General features: G+C 42.1%; 1 protein-coding gene across 1 annotated transcript in view; it reads right to left on the reverse strand.

Annotated features, from left to right (window-relative positions):
* The window catches only part of ddb1 (damage-specific DNA binding protein 1), a 149,321-nt gene that overhangs the window by 52,294 nt on the left and 80,782 nt on the right, over positions 1–16,245 (reverse strand). The window lies entirely within an intron of this gene.

Here is a 16,245-nt window from a genome sequence, read left to right on the forward strand (position 1 = left end):
ATAATCATTTATGGAACCAGCTTCCACCGCTTTTTCAGGTAGATGTTTCAGATCCCAGCAGCTCAGTGATGTGATAACATTTCTCAATCTCCCCAATACATCTTTTGCAAATAATTTTAAAGCTATGACATCTGGTTATAACCCCACTCACTAGAGGGAATCTTTTTTTGCGATCAAAACCTCCATTCGATCACCTCTTAACCTTCTCTGCGCCCAGGAGAACAGTCCTATCCTTTGTAACCACTCCTCATAACTGAAGTTCCTCATCCCTGATGGGATCTTGGTAAACCTCCTTTACAGCCTTTCTAAGGCCTTTACATCTTTTCTGAAGTCTGGAGCCCAGATTTGTCCACAGTAATCCGCTAGGCCTAACTGCAGAATTACACAGAATATACAGTACACAAAGAATGTACAGGCCATTCGGCCCAACCAGTTCATGATGGTGTTTTTGCTGCACTTGATCCTCCTCCCATTCTTCCTGATCAAACTCTTATCAATATAACCTTTCATTCCCTTCTCCTCATATGCTTATCTAGCCTTCCCCTAAATGCAGCTATACTATTCACTTCAACTAGTCTCTGTAATAGTGAGTTACACATTCTCATCACCCTTTGGGTGAAGTTTCTTCAGGATTTCCTATTTGATTTCTTGGTGACTATCCTACATTAATGGTCTCTAGTTTTGCTCTTTCCCACAAGTGGAGACACTGTGTCTAACCTATCAAAATCTTGCATAATTTTCAAGACCTCTATTAGTTACACAAGATAAAAAATAGGAGCAAGAGTAGGCCACTCGGCCCCTCAAGCCTGCCCCGCCATTCAATAAGATCATGGCTCATCTGCCCCAGACCTCAACTCCTCTCAACTCACATTAGTTCATCCCTCAGTCTTTTTTCAAGAGTAAGGAGACCCAGCCCTATCCTCAGTTCTGGCATCCTTGTAAATCTCTTTTTGAACCCTCTCCATTGGCTTTATTTCCTTTTTACAAAATAGGAACCAGAACTGTACACAGCACTCCAAGTGTGGTCTAACCAAGGTCCGATACAAGTTCAGCATAACCTCCACTTTTTACTTCTGTCCCTCTGAAAATAAAACAATGGCTTGGTTTGCTTTTGTTATGGCTTTATTTGCTTGCATCACAACTTTAGTGATGTGTATTTGTACTCCCAGATCTTTGCTCCTCTACCACATTTAGATTCTTACTTTCCAAGTAACATGTAACCTGCTTATTTTTCTTACCAAAATCTAACACCTCACACCTACCTACGTTAAAATTCAGTTGCCAATTTTACACCCATTCTACAAGTCTATTAATTTCTTCATGTAATTTGTTGCAGTCCTCCACAGTGTTGATTATGCCTCCCAATTTGGTGGTGTCTGCAAATTTGAAAATGTTTTGTTTGACTCCGATGTCTTAATCGTTATTAACTGTGAACAACAGTGGTGCCAGCACTGATCTTTGTAGGATCCCATTTCCCACTTTCAGTCTTTGTGAATAGCTACCCTTTACTACTCTCTACTTTGTCTTGCAGACAGCTAGATATCCAATTTGTTACTTATCCCCCGACTCTGCATGCTCTGACCTTATTCGTGAGTCATGGTACCTTATCAAAGGCCTTTTGTAATTCTAGATATATTACATCTACTGCATTACTTTTGTCTGCTCTCTCTGTTACCTCTTCAAAGAATTCAATGAAACATTCCCTTTTGAAATCCATGTTGCTTATTCATTATTACATTTTTGGTTTCTAGATATTTCCTTATTTTCCCCTTTAGAAGGGATTCTATTACTTTTCAAACAACCGATATTAAGCTGACTCGGTTACAGTTTCCTGGACATGTTTCATCTCCCTTCTTAAATATAGGTATGACATTAGTTCCTTGCTCCAGTCCCCTGGCATTACATCTTTTCCCACAAATTATGTAAGTCTATTTGTGCCTGTTAGCTCTTCCCTAGATTCTTCTAAAATGGGTAATTTATAAATCTTTAGCATGATCTCTAACTTTATATTCTATATCTACATCTGTAACTCGCATACCTTTTTAACCACCTTATCGATTTCCTCTGCCACATTTAAGGATTTGTACATGCGGATACCACCGTCTCCCTACTGAAGGGAAAAATCTATTTTAAACATCCCCAACAACTTTACTGATAGCTTGACTACACTACCTGCAAGCTGAGAAACATGAATATAGAGGAACATTAACAGATATCTGTCAGACAAAGGCATCTTGTAACGAAGAACAAATCTTAGGTTGCTATGGAATCAGAAGAACTGTTTAGAGATAATGAACCACGGAGCACCAGCAAGTAATATGCATTATGAGGTAATCCCACTAAACACCGAACCAACCATGAACAAGGGGTATAGGCATATCTGAAGGAAATATTGGGGTGTATGTGAAAATCACAAAGTAAGTGTGGACACAAAGAATACAACTTAATACCTGTAGCAACTGCACCCAGTCAACTGGGACAGATTAGTCTTAGTCTAACGGAAAAAAGACGCCTAAAAATTCAATAGACTTTGAGCAATCATCGGTCTGGCCAATCAAGGCACTTGAAGACTCCAAGACAGGTCTAGTTGTGTTTTTTTTTAAATCTAATCTGTGTATTAATAGTTAAATAAAGATAATCTCAGAGTGTCCGTTCAAGATTCAAGTCCACAAACCCCATTTTAATATCCACTCTAGGTGTGATAGGATATTTCATAAACTGCTCATCTACACTGTTCAAAATCATGCCATTTATAGGATACTGTCTTTCCATATTAGTCCTCCCAAAGTGCATCACGTCACACTTCTCCACATTCTGTCTACACCATCTTGAAGTCCATAACTATCCTCACCACTATTGTCAAGTTTCGTATCAGCTGTAAACTTTATACTGCTGCTTTCTACATCTTAGTTTATGTCATTTATAAAAATTGAAAAAAAGTAATGGACACAAAACTGACCCTTGGAGATGAACACTGCAAACCACCTCCAGTCTGAAAAACATTCATCCACTGCTACCCTTTGCTTCATGTCACCAAGCCAATTTTTGTATCCACATCGCCATTTTCCCCTTCTAACTTCTCAATAAGACTCCTGCATGGCACTTTGCCAAGTGCCTTCCAAAAGTCGATATATACATGTACTCCACTCGAAGAAAGGCACGATTTACCTTTAAAAAAACATCCATGCTGGCTCTCCTTGATTAACTATGCTTTTCCAAATGAAAGTTTATTTTGTCCCTGAAAATTATTTTCAATAACTGCCCCAGCACCGATATTAGGCTGACTGGCCTGCAGTTTTTTTTGGTGTATCCCCCCCGCCTTTCTTCAATAGTGGTTATAACATTAGCAACTCTCCAGTCCTCCAACACTACTCCTGTAACCAATGAGGAATGAAAGACTGCGACCAATACATCTACTATTTCTACCTTTGCTTCTTTCAACAATCTAGAATATATTCCATTCAGACCAGGTGACTCACCAACTTTCAGTAATGCCAATCTCTTCAGTACGTCTTCTCCATCTATTAATATCCTGACCATAACTTTCCTCTCTTTTAGAAAAACCTTCACATCATCCTTTATGAAGGCAGATGCAGAGTGCTCATTATATCCTCTCCCTCTACATGAAGATTTCCCCTTTGGGTCCTTAACAAGCCTAACATTTTCCCTCGCAACAAAAGCAGAAAGCATAATACTGTAGATGCTGGAAATCTGAAACAGAAAATACTGGAAACACTCACAGTCCTGAAACATTAACTCTCTTTCTCTTTCCACAGATGCTGCCAGACCTGCTGAGTGTTGCCAGCATTTGCTCTTTTTTCCTAGCTAACCTCTTACACTTCACATGTTTATAAAATGTTTTAGATTTAATGTTGCTTGCTAATCTTTTCTTGGAAACTCTCTGCCTGTAGTATTAACTTTTTTAATTCCCTCCTGTATTTTACATCATAATCTTGATTGTAACTGAATCTTGCTCCTGATATTTGTCATAAGCCTCTTTATTCTGTTTTATTTTAACTTTTATTTCCTCTGCCATCCAGGGTATGTTACCTTTGGATGCTTTACCTTCTCTCTTCAAAAGGAATATGCCTAGTTTGCACCCGAATTATCTCTTCCCAAAATGTCTTCCATTACTGCTTTATCCTGCAACTGCTGTTTCCAACCTACCTGTACTAGGTCTCTTCTTAAATCACTCAAATTAGCTCTTCCCCAATTGAGCATTTTTTAAACTTGATATTTTTTGGTCTCTTGCCATAATTACTTTAAACCAAATTATGCTGTGCTCACTAAGCCAGATGATGATTTCCTGCAACACCCATCACTTGCCCGACTACATTTTACAGAACGAGATCCAACACTGCTTCCATTCTGGTCAGACTGGAGCCATCCTGATTGGGAAACTTGTGCCAACAATATGAGAATCAGCACCAATTTAGATCAATGGTCAATATGGTTTATTTAACTTACAGCAGACACAGTTTGTTCAGACAATCAAATTAACTGGTCAAGTCATGCCTGCCCAATCCAAACATTTTAACAGATGTATGAATTTCTTTGGCTGGTACTGACAAATAGAGAGTGAGCATGAGTTGCAATTGCTGAATCTGGTGACCTGGAAATGCACAGACATCAAGTCCCAGGTTGAACCATAGAAAAATTATGGCACAGAAGGAGGCCAATTCAGCCCATCGTGTCCATGCCAGCCCAAAAAAAACTAGCCGCCCAATCTAATCCCACCTTCCAGCATCTGGTCCATAGCCTCGCAGGTAACAGCACTTCAGGTGCATGTCCAGGTACCTTTTAAATGAGTTGAGGGTTTCTGCCTCCACCACCCATTCCTGGCAGTGAATTCCAGACACCCACCACCCTCTGGGTGAAAAGGTTTTTCCTCATGTCCCCTCTAATCCTTCTACCAATCACCTTAAGTCTGTGCCCACTGGTAATTGACCTCTCCGCTAGGGGAAGCAGCTCCTTCCTGTTTACTCTAACGAGGCCTCTCATAATTTTGTACACCTCAATTAAGTCACCCCTCAGCCTCCTCTGTTCTAAGGAAAACAACTCTAGCCTATCCAATCTTTCCTCATAGCTGCAACTTTCAAGCCCTGGCAACAATCTTGTAAATCTCCTCTGTACGCTCTACAGAGCAATTATGTCCTTCCTGTAATGTGACGACCAGAACTGTATGCAATACTCCAGCTGCGGCCTAACCAGCGTTTTATACAGTTCCAGCATTACATCCCTGCTTTTGTATTCTATACCCTGGCCAATAAAGGAAAGCATTCCACGTGCCTTCTTCAACACTCTATCTACCTGTTCTGCCACCTTCAGGGACCTGTGGACATGCACTCCAAGGTCTCTCACTTCTTCTACCCCTCTCCATACCCTCCCGTTTATTGTGTAGCCCTTTGCTTTGTTTGCCCTCTCCAAATGGAACATAGGAACAGGAGTAGGCTACTCAGCCCCTCAAGCCTGTCCCGCCATTCAATGAGATTATGGCTGATCCGCGGCCTAACTCCATATACCTGCCTTTGGCCCATATCCCTTAATATCTTTGCTTAACAAAAATCTATTTATCTCAGATTTTAAATTAACAATTGTTCTAGCTTCAACTGCAGTGTGTGGGAGAGAGTTCCAAACCTCTACCACCCTTTGCGTGAAGAAGTGCTTCCTAACATCTCTCCTGAATGGTCTGGCCCTAACTTTTAGACTATACCCCCTAGTTTTAGAATCTCCAACCAGTGGAAATAGTTTATCTTTATCTAGCCTGTCTTTTCCTGTTAATATTTTGAAGACTTCGATCAGATCACCCCTTAACCTTCTAAATTCTAGCAAAAACAGGCCTAATTTGTGGAATCTCTCCTCATAACTTAACCCCTGTAGTCCAGGTATCATTCTTGTAAACCTCTGTTGCACTCCCTCCAAGGCCAATATATCCTTCCTATGGTGTGGTGCCCAGAACTGCCCACTGTACTCCAAGTGGGCTCTAACCAGGGTTTTGTACAGTTGCAGCATAACCTCTGTCTTTACACTCCAATCCTCTAAATATAAAGGCTAGCATTCCATTAGCCTTTTTTTGATTATTTCCTGCACTTGCTCGTGGCATTTTAAAGATCTATGCACCTGAACCTCCAAGTCTCTTGGGACATCCACTGTACTTAACCTCTTCCCATTTAGAAAGTAGCCTGCTTTATCTTTTTTGGTCCAAAATGGATAACCTCACACTTGCCCACATTGAAATCTATCTGCCACAGTTTTGCCCATTCACCTAGTCTGTCAATATCTCCTTGCAATTTTATGCTATCATCTAGACTGTCTACAATGCTGCCCAACTTTGTATCATCAGCAAATTTGGATATATGACTTACTATACCATCATCCAAGTCGTTAATGAATAATGTGAATAACTGAGGCCCAACAGATCCCTTGGATACTTACCCATTATCCCCCACTCTCTGTCGCCTACCACTCAACCAACTTCCTAACCATGTCAATAATTTGCCCTCAACTCCATGAGCTTCCACCTTAGTTAACAATCTCTTATGTGGGACTTTGTCAAATGCCTTCTGGAAGTCCATATAAATAACATCCATGGACACTCCCCTGTCCACTACCTTAGTCACCTCTTCAAAAAATTCAATGAGATTTGTCAGGCATGAGCTTCCCATCATGAATCCATGCTGGCTGTCCCTGATTAACTGAAATTTTTCTCGGTGTTTAGTCACCCTATCCTTGATTATAGACTCCAGCAACTTCCCCACCACAGATGTCAGGCTAACTGGTCTACAATTCCCTTGGTTCCCCCTTTCACCCTTCTTAAAAAGTGGAGTGACATGTGCAACTTTCCAATCCAGAGGGACCACTCCTGAATCTAGGGAACTCTGAAAGACTATAGTTAGGGCATCTACAATGTGCTCCCCTACTTGCTTTAACACCCTCGGATGGAAACCGTCAGGTCCTGGGGATTTCTCACTCTTTAGTTCCATTAATTTCCTTGTTACTGATGTTTTACTTACGTAACTGTATTAAGTCCCTGTCCCCTATCGGCTCTTAATTTTTTCGGGACTTCCGGCAAGTTATCCTCCTTTTCAACTGTAAATACTAAGGCAAAGTAATTGTTCAACATGTCTGCCATTTCCCCATTACCAATGACAATATCTCAATTTTCAGCTTTTAGTGGGCCTACATTGCTCTTGACCATCCACTTTCCCTTTATGTAACTATAAAATTTCTTCTTATTGATTTTGATGTCCCTTGCAAGTTTCCTTTCATAATCCCTTTTAGTAGCTCTTATAAGCTGCTTTGCGACCCTTTGCTGGTTTTTGTATCTATCCCATTCAGCCAGATCTGTGCTGCGTTTTGCATTTTTGTAAGCCCTTTCTTTTAGTTTTATGTTATCCCCTAATCTCTTTTGTTGTCCATAGCTGTTTACCCCACACTTCTCCAGATTGAAATCCATTTGCCAGTTTTCAGCACACTCCACCAAAGCGTTGATATCATTCTGGAGTCGACAGCTATCCTCTTCACTATCAATTACACAGCTAATTTTGGTGTCATCAGCAAATTTTCCAATCATGCCTCTCACATTTAAGTCCAAATCATTTATAGCACAAACAGCAAGGAACCTAACACTGAGTCCAGTGGAACGCCACTGGAAACCGCTTTCCATTTGCAAAAACATCCATCGACTACTACCCTTTGTTTCCTGTCACTGAGCCAATTTTGGATCCAACCTGCCACATTCCCCTGGATCCCATGGGCTTTCATTTTACTGACCAATCTGCCAAGCGGGACCTTGTCTTACTAACATCCATGAAGACTACATCCACTGCACTACCCTCATCAATCTTCCTTGTCACTGCCTCAAAAAACTCAATTAAGTTAGTAAGACATGACCTTCCCTTAACAAATCCATGCTGACTATTCCTGATTAATGAGTGCCTTTCTAAGTGGCAGTTTATCCTGCCCCTCAGAATTGATACTAATAATTTACCCACCGAGGTCAGACTGACCAGCCTACAATTATTTGGCCTATACCTTGTACCCTTTTTAAACAATGGTAGAACGCTCAAAGACCTCCAATCGTCTGGTATCTCGCCCGCATCCAGTGAGGATTTGAAGATGATCCTCAGCGCATCCACTATTTCCTCCCTGGCTTCCTTTAACAACCTGGGATGCAGTCCATCCGGCCCTAGTGATTTATCCACCATCAAGGATGCCAGACCCTCTAGTACTTCCTCTCTCACTAGGCTTATTGTATCTAATATTGCACACTCCTCCTCGTTAACAAAATCTGCATCAACCCTCTCCTTTGTGAAGACAGAGAGAGAAAAATCATCAAGAACCCTGCCCACATCTTCTGCATCCATGCATAGGTTCCCTTGTGCACCTCTGATAGGCCCTACCCTTTCCTTAGTTATCCTCTTGCTCTTAATGTACTGATAAAACATATTTGGATTTTCCTTGATTTTACCTGCCAGTAATTTTTCATGTCCTTGCTTTGCTTTTCTAATTTCCTTTTTTACTTCACCCCTGCACTTTCTATACTCCGAGGCTTTCTAAAGTATTAAATATTTTGTGATTGTCATAAGCTTTCTTTTTCTGCTTTAAACTTACCCCGTAAGCTTCTAGATAACCAGGGGGCTCTAGATTTGGCAGTACCATCCTTTATCTTTACGGGGACATGCCTAAACTGTGCCTGTAGGATCTCGCTTTTGAATGCCTCCCAGTGGTTTGCCACTAATTTTCCTTCAAGTAGCTGTATCCAGTCCACTTTCGCCAGGTCACCTCTCAGCTTCATAACATTTGCCTTCCCCCAATTTAGAACTTTTACTCCGGTTTTATCCTTGTCCTTTTCCATGATTATGCTAAAAATAACCATATCATGGTCACTACCTCCAAAATGGTCACCCACTGTTACTTCATCCAGTTGCCCAGATTCATTACCAAAGACTAAATCTAGAACTGCCCCCCCGTCTCGTTGGGTTTGTTAAGTGCTGGCTAAAAAAAGTTCTCTTGAACACAGTTCAAGAATTTTGTGCCCTCTGAGCCCTTCACACTGTTTGTATTCCAGTTGATATTAGGCTAGTTGAAATCGCTATCTATTATTGCCCTATTGCTTTTGCATTCAGAAATTTGCCTACTTCTATCTCCCTCTCACTATTTGGGGTCTATAGTACACTCCTAGTAGTGTGGCTGCTCCTTTTTTATTTCTGAACTCCACCCATAAGGTCATGTTTGATGATTCATTTCGCACATCATTCCTCTTCAAAACAGTTATTGATTCCTTAAATAATAATGCTACACCCCCTCCTTTTTATCCCCCTCTCTATCTCGCCTGAAAACACTATATCCAGGGATGCTGAGCTGCTATTCTTCCCCCTCTTTAAGCCAAGTTTCTGTTATAGCAATGATATCATGCTCTGGTTAGGCCCCAACTGGAGAATTGCATCAAGTTCTGGTCACCACTCTTTAGGAGGGATGTGAGGGTCCTTGAAAGGGTGCAGATGAGCTTTACCAGCATGATTCCAGGAACGGGGATTTTAGTTTCAAGGTTAGGTTGGAAAAGCTGGGGTTTGTTCTCCTTAGAACAAAGCAAATTGAGGGAGATTTAATAGAAGTGTACAAGATTATGACAGGCTTACACAGGTTAGACTGTTCCCAGTAGCTACTGCACCCTTTCAAGGACCCTCACATCCCTCCTAAAGAGTGGTGACCAGAACTTGATGCAATTCTCCAGTTGGGGCCTAACCAGAGCTTTATAAATGTTCAGCATAACTTCCCTGTTTTTGTACTCAATACCTGTTTATGAAGCCCAAGGTCTCATATGCTTTACTAACCACTCTCTCAATATATCACTACCAGGTCCCTCTGCTCCTCCACACACTTTAGAACTGTGCCTCTCCCTATTCCTTCTGCTAAAATGCATCACCTCACACTTGTCAGTATTAAATTCCATCTGCCACCTCTCTGCCCATTCTGCTAGCCTAAGTCCTGTTGCAGCCAGTTCACATCATCCTCACTATTTGCCATACCTCCAAGTTTGGTGTCATCGGCAAATTTTGAGATTCTACTCTGTTTTCCAAGATCCAAGTCATTTATATATAGGGGAAAAAAAGCAGTGGTCCCAGCACTGACCCTTGGAGACCACTACCATCCTCCAGTCTGAAAAACAACCATTTGCTATGACTCACTGTTTTCAGTCCGAAAGCCAATTTTTAAAAATCCAATTGGACAATGACCCTCCTATTCCACGAGCATCAATCTTCTTAACCAGGCTTTTGTGTGGTACCATATTAAACGCTTTCTTAAAATCCACATAAACATCATCCACCGTATTCCCTTCATTAACCTTCTCTGCTACTGAATATATGGAAAAACCGAGTCTCCTCATAAATCCTGTTCTGCCTGAACCACAGCCCCAAACCCCGCCCCCCAAAACACATTTTTTTCCTCCCCACCTCTTTGTGCTTCTAATTCGCTTTCTATTACCCATGTCTCACTTGGCTCCCTAACCCATCCAATCCTAATACCCAGCCAAGCTATGCTGATTTCACCTGGCAAGGTTTGCCGCTTAACAAGTCCACTTCCTCTCTCCCTTTACTTCACCCTTGCATCATCCACTGTGCCCACAGCAATGCTCATCACAGGCTCAACCAATGTGGCACTCCCATTTGCCGCATATCTTGCTCCAGGTGATCATCTGCCAAGCTAATTTTTTAAAATTCATTCACATGATGTGGGCATCGCTGGCAAGGCCAGGATTTATTGCACATTCCTAATTGCTCTCAAGAAGGTGCTGGTGGTGGGTGAGTCACCTTCCTGATCAACTGCAGTACGTGTACATGACGTAGGTACTCACACGGTGCTGTTACGGAGAGAGTTCTAGGATTTTGACCCAGCGATGAAGGAAAGGTGATATGTTTCTAAGTCAGGATAGTGTGTGACTTGGAGGAGAACTTGTAGGTGGTGCTGCTCCTATGAGCCAGTTGCTATTGTCCTTCTGAGTGGCAGAGGTCACAAGTTTGGGAGGTGATGTCGAACCAGCCCTGGCATGTTGCTGCAGTGCATCTGGTAGATGGTACACACTGCAACCATGATGCGCTGGTGGTGGATGGGCTGTCAGTCTCACTTCTGGAATTCAGCTCTCTTGCCCATGTTTCGACCAAAGATGAAATGAAATCTGAAGCCAAGTCATAGTCAGAGTCATACAGCACAGAAACAGGCCCTTTCAGTCCATCGTGTCTGTGATGTTGCTAGAAGCCAAACTGAGCATTGACAAGGTTATTGGTGAGTAAGCGGCACTTTATAGCACTGTTGCGACTGGCAAGAACATGGGATAGAGCAGAGCTAACTGTGTATGGGAACCAAGATCAATCCTAACTTCACAAAAGCAAAATACTGCGGATCCTGGAAGTTTGAAATAAAAACAAAATGCTGGAAATACGCAGATCTGGAAGCATCTGTGGATTGAGAAACAGAGATAACATTTCGGGTCTCTGACCTTTAATCAGAATTAGGAAAAGTTAGAAATGCAATAGGTATTGAGCAAGCGAAAGGGGGGAGGGTGGGAAAACAAGAAAGATAAGGTCTGTGATAGGATGAAGGATAGGAGAGATTAAATGACAAAAGGTTTCATTGTGCAAAGCCAAAGGGAGTGGTAATGTGACAAGAAACAAATCATGTGTCCAGAGGAAATGTGAATGGCGGATCCTGAATAACTGCTGTCCGAAATCAAAGGAAAGGAAGTGAGAGAAACAGAGAGGAAAAAACCAAACCAGCAAAGAAAAACTAAACAAAATGGAAGCAGAGGTTCTAATCTAAAATTGAAATCAAATGTTGAGTCCAGAGGGCTGTAAAGTGATCAATCGAAAGATGAGGTGCTGTTCCTGGTGCTTGTGTTGAGCTTCATTGTGACACTGCAACAGGCTGAGCACAGAAAGTCTAGAGTGGGAGCAAGGTGGAGAATTAAAATGACAAGCGACTGGATGTTCAGGGTCACGCTTGCAAACTGAACGGAGGTGCTCTGCAAACCGGTCACCCAGTCTACTTTTGGTCTCCTCAATGTAAAGGTAACATCGTGAACAGTGAGTACAGTATACTAGAGTATTTCAGTTCCAACTTTGTTGGAATACTGTGAACAGGAGAAGGGGGATTGACATTTCTGCTGAAGGCTGGGATCATGACTGATTCAGAGGGATCATTAACCATCAAACATGACTCCAGTGTAAAAACATAAACAACTGGGCCTGATAACTGCCCCATCAATCAAAATAGAGAGTCATAGATGACACAAGGAGATCAAAAGATCGAAACCTGGGCAAGCAGGAATTGTGTATGCGGCATCTCTATAATTGAGTAATGGGTTTTGGTTGTAAACCGGTTTGGCTTAATGGGTTTGATAGTTTCTGGTCCATGACAAAGGTATAAAAATAGGTGATTGTGTGTCAGATTCTGCAGATGACTATGTATGCCAGATTGAAGAGATAAAGACTTGCGTTTAAAAAGTGTAGGGTTAGGGTTATGTTTTGGGTCGTGCTTTCCATGGTTTGTCATTAATTTGTTACGATGATTTTTTTTGTATTAAAACTTAGGATTTTGTGTTTTTAAAAACTGAAAAGGACATTTCGGTGGACATCAAGACATCTGGAAATAGCTGAACTTTATGCATGTTTTGAAAGGAAGTTCAACAAAAGCTGAACTGGTAAACAAGGACTGGATAACTGGTAATTTCAAGGAAACCAACAGGGGATTTGACCTCAGAGCCACCGTCTGTCATGACAAGAGAGAATCTATGACTGGGCATGTGACTTGTTTATGGAATGTTTTGGTTTCATTTTTGAAGTTTAAAAGCCAGTGGGTTCGGACAAAAGTAGGCATTCTGAAATTAGATTTTCTACAAGCCTGGAGTTCAGAAGAAAAGCCAGAAAAATGCATTACCTCTCTGTAAAGAATTCTTGCTCTGGAGAAGCAAAAGCTTGTATGAAGTGGTACTGCTGCCTCCTACATTTGAAGAAACCCTGAATTTGCAGAAAATCTTGCATCTTTTAAAAAAAAAAGAACTTTTGCATCGAGTGTGAGAACGGACACCTGCTGCTACACCTCTGATGGAAGACCTATGTGATGCCTGCTGCAGATGAATTTCCTTGAATGCCTACCCATCACAGACTGTTCATCAACCTCGTCTAGAAAGACTTCGAGACACCTCGCCAAACCGAAGAACTTCCTTCCAGATCACAAAAGTCCATGTGTTTATTATTCCTTTCATTCCTTTGAATGAGCTGTAAACCAAAATCCCTTTTTTCCTAGTTAAATGGTTTTTAGATGTGTGTGCATGTGAATGAGGGCTAGGGAAAACAAGGAGCTTTAATATCTCAATTTGTATACCGATTTACTTCGTTAGTTAAGACTAATAACAAAGTGACTCCTGACAACGCATCCAGCAGCCGACGTCATCAGAGCGCTCCCAACTGCGCACATGCACAGGACGGTCTCTTGCCGTCAGTAGGGTGCTTCACATGCGCAGTCTACATTTTTGACAGGACTAATTTGCGCATGTGCGTGAAAATGTCATCGCGCAGCCGGACTGGAACTTCATCCAGCCCCACCACCCAGCAGGAACCTAACCCCCACACCCACCCACCAACCCCACCCCCCCACCTTACCACTCTCTCTCCCCCACTTTCCCCATGGGGAGCAGGAGCAGGAGGGTGGGGGGAGAAGCAGGAGCAAACGGCTGATGGGGATGAAGTGGCGAGGCCTGGAGCAAGTGGCCGACGACAGGGTGTTGGGGTTGAAGTGGTGAGCGGAGCGAGAAGCTGATGAGGATGCAGTGGCAAACAGGAGCGAGTGGCTGACGGGGGTGGGGGGTTTAAAGCAGTGAGTGAGCAGCTGAGGGAAGGCAGCGGTGAGGCCTGGAGCGTGCGGCAAGCAGATGGGTGTGGGAGGCAGTGCCAGGGAAGAGAAGCGGGATACTGTTTGGGGTGGATCACAGTGATTGAATTGAATTTGATTTTTGAGATAATTGAGCAGTGACATTTCAGTGCATGAGACTGCATTTGTGCATGCGCAAGTACTGCACTACTTAGTGGTTGCAATGTCAGCAAACGCAGCCTTGTAATAAAGTTAATTTTGTTGTTGATTGAAGAAACCTGGTTAGTGTGCTTTATTCTGGGGACAAATAGATTGTTAACTCGCTCTATCACTCTCCAGAATGTTCACTACCTCACAAGTAAGCCCCTCATGATCCACAGTTTCTTCATTGTTGAATCAAATGCCATCCTGGTACTGAAAGAGACTTGCCATACAGATGGTGATTCTCCCTCATCAAAGACTCCTGCCAGTGTGTATGATTCACCATATGTCCCAGACAAATTGCAATAGTGGGCCCTTAAGTTCATGCCAGGAACTCTCCTTACTCCTAGGGTACGTTTTCCTCATCTAAGCACTTCACACGTTCATCCCTTCCTATCTTTCAATGGAAGTTCTTGGTGTCTAATATCCCAAGTTCCACGGCAATTTCTTGGCAGTATTTTCCTTCGGGCAGTGCACTGAGCAATTCTAGTTTTCGACGTTTACCTTAATTCCCCTCGCTCCCTCTTCCTTGATTCTGTTTTTCGGTCCTCTTTCAACCTCACCCTTCAGATCAATTCTCCACTCACATGCATGGCTTGCCTTTGATCTCATTAACTGAAATGGCAACACCACCTCCAAAGTCTTGATATGAACATCTGCAGCTACTTCTTCATCTCCCTTACCATCCACATTTACCTGCTCCACTATTCTTCCTGGAAAAATCTGCCACCGTTTCACTGCCTCCTTCATTCTCTCAATTGCCAAACCTCCCCCATGGAGCTTCAACACATTATACCACTGCTCCATTCAATATCCTTGTCCCCACCAAGTCACTCACCACCTCTCAACCCTTGTTCACCCAGGGTACAGCGAAGTCAAGGCCTAAGAGGAAGCGCACAAACCTCCAAACTACTCATCTACCCCTGACCCTTCAAGCACCACCTGCCCTTCATGAGGCAGAGTCTGCAGATCATGCACTGGACTCCACCATCTCAGAGCGAAGCAAACTAAAGTGGAAGCAAGTCATCCTTGATCCCAAGGCACTGCCTAAGATGATGATCACAACATGGCTAGCACATTTCCAGCAATGGTTTCCCCTTGCTACCTCGAGATCCAGGTTTGGTCCCTTCCTCTTTCTCAAATACATGCTGCTCTGCAGTGACACAACCACAGACAAGACAAATTCCATCCCTCCCTTAGACTACCTCCATCCTATTGTACTGCCTCTCCAGCACCAAGTTGTGGATGTGGCATAATTTTCAAATTTTGAACACCAGAAAGATCAAAGCTTTTGTCAAAAAGTTCCAGACCCTTGCCATTGCCTTTATCATCCTTCCTGGGTGGTCACTCTGGCTGAACCAGATGCGCACAATCGCAGCATTCCCTTTGACCTAGTTGAGCATCAAACCCTATGTCCTATCCCAGGGGTCAACAACTTTTTTTTTTAACCTGAATAGACTTGTCTTTTTTTTAATTACTGAAAATGAATTGGGAACCACAAGATGAGCTTTTGACATTTCTAAATCAAATACTTGGCAAATTGCCAAGTGTCTCTGGTAGAATGCATAACATGCTTATACAATAAAATACACGTATTGAATTTATGTACCAATAGAAAAAATGAAATTAAAATAGACCTAACTCTGGATCATCAATTATTTGACTTTTTACTTTAATTTCATCAGTAAAATCATCTTTAAAATAAACCATAGCTTAAGATGCATAGAATTAAGACTACTTTTGCTGCTATTCATTCTCGTGATATAAAAATAATAGCACATTCAGAATAATTTATCGTTTCAACTATATTAGAAACAATAATGGTCACTACCATAAATCCTGTTCCTCGAACCAAAGGCATTATTCTATAACCATGGTGTAGCCATACCACTCAACAGATTTATTTAGAGCACAATGATGTTTTACATTAAAATAATCAATCATTTGAAATCCTGCAGTACAGCATAAATGATTAGCTTTTTATCTCCACTATAAAAACACAGCTTTTATTTTGTTTGACTTAATTACGTTCAGGCTTTTTTCATGTGAATGCGATCTAACTGGAAAAGGCTGGGAGCTGCAAATGAGATGCTAAAGAGCCGCATGCGGCTCTGGAGCCACAGGTTGCAGACCCCTGACCTATCCACTGCCGAGAAGACTTATTTCCACCCCTGC

This window comes from Heterodontus francisci, chromosome 14, assembly GCF_036365525.1.
Source record: "Heterodontus francisci isolate sHetFra1 chromosome 14, sHetFra1.hap1, whole genome shotgun sequence".
In the NCBI taxonomy this organism is placed as follows: domain Eukaryota; kingdom Metazoa; phylum Chordata; class Chondrichthyes; order Heterodontiformes; family Heterodontidae; genus Heterodontus; species Heterodontus francisci.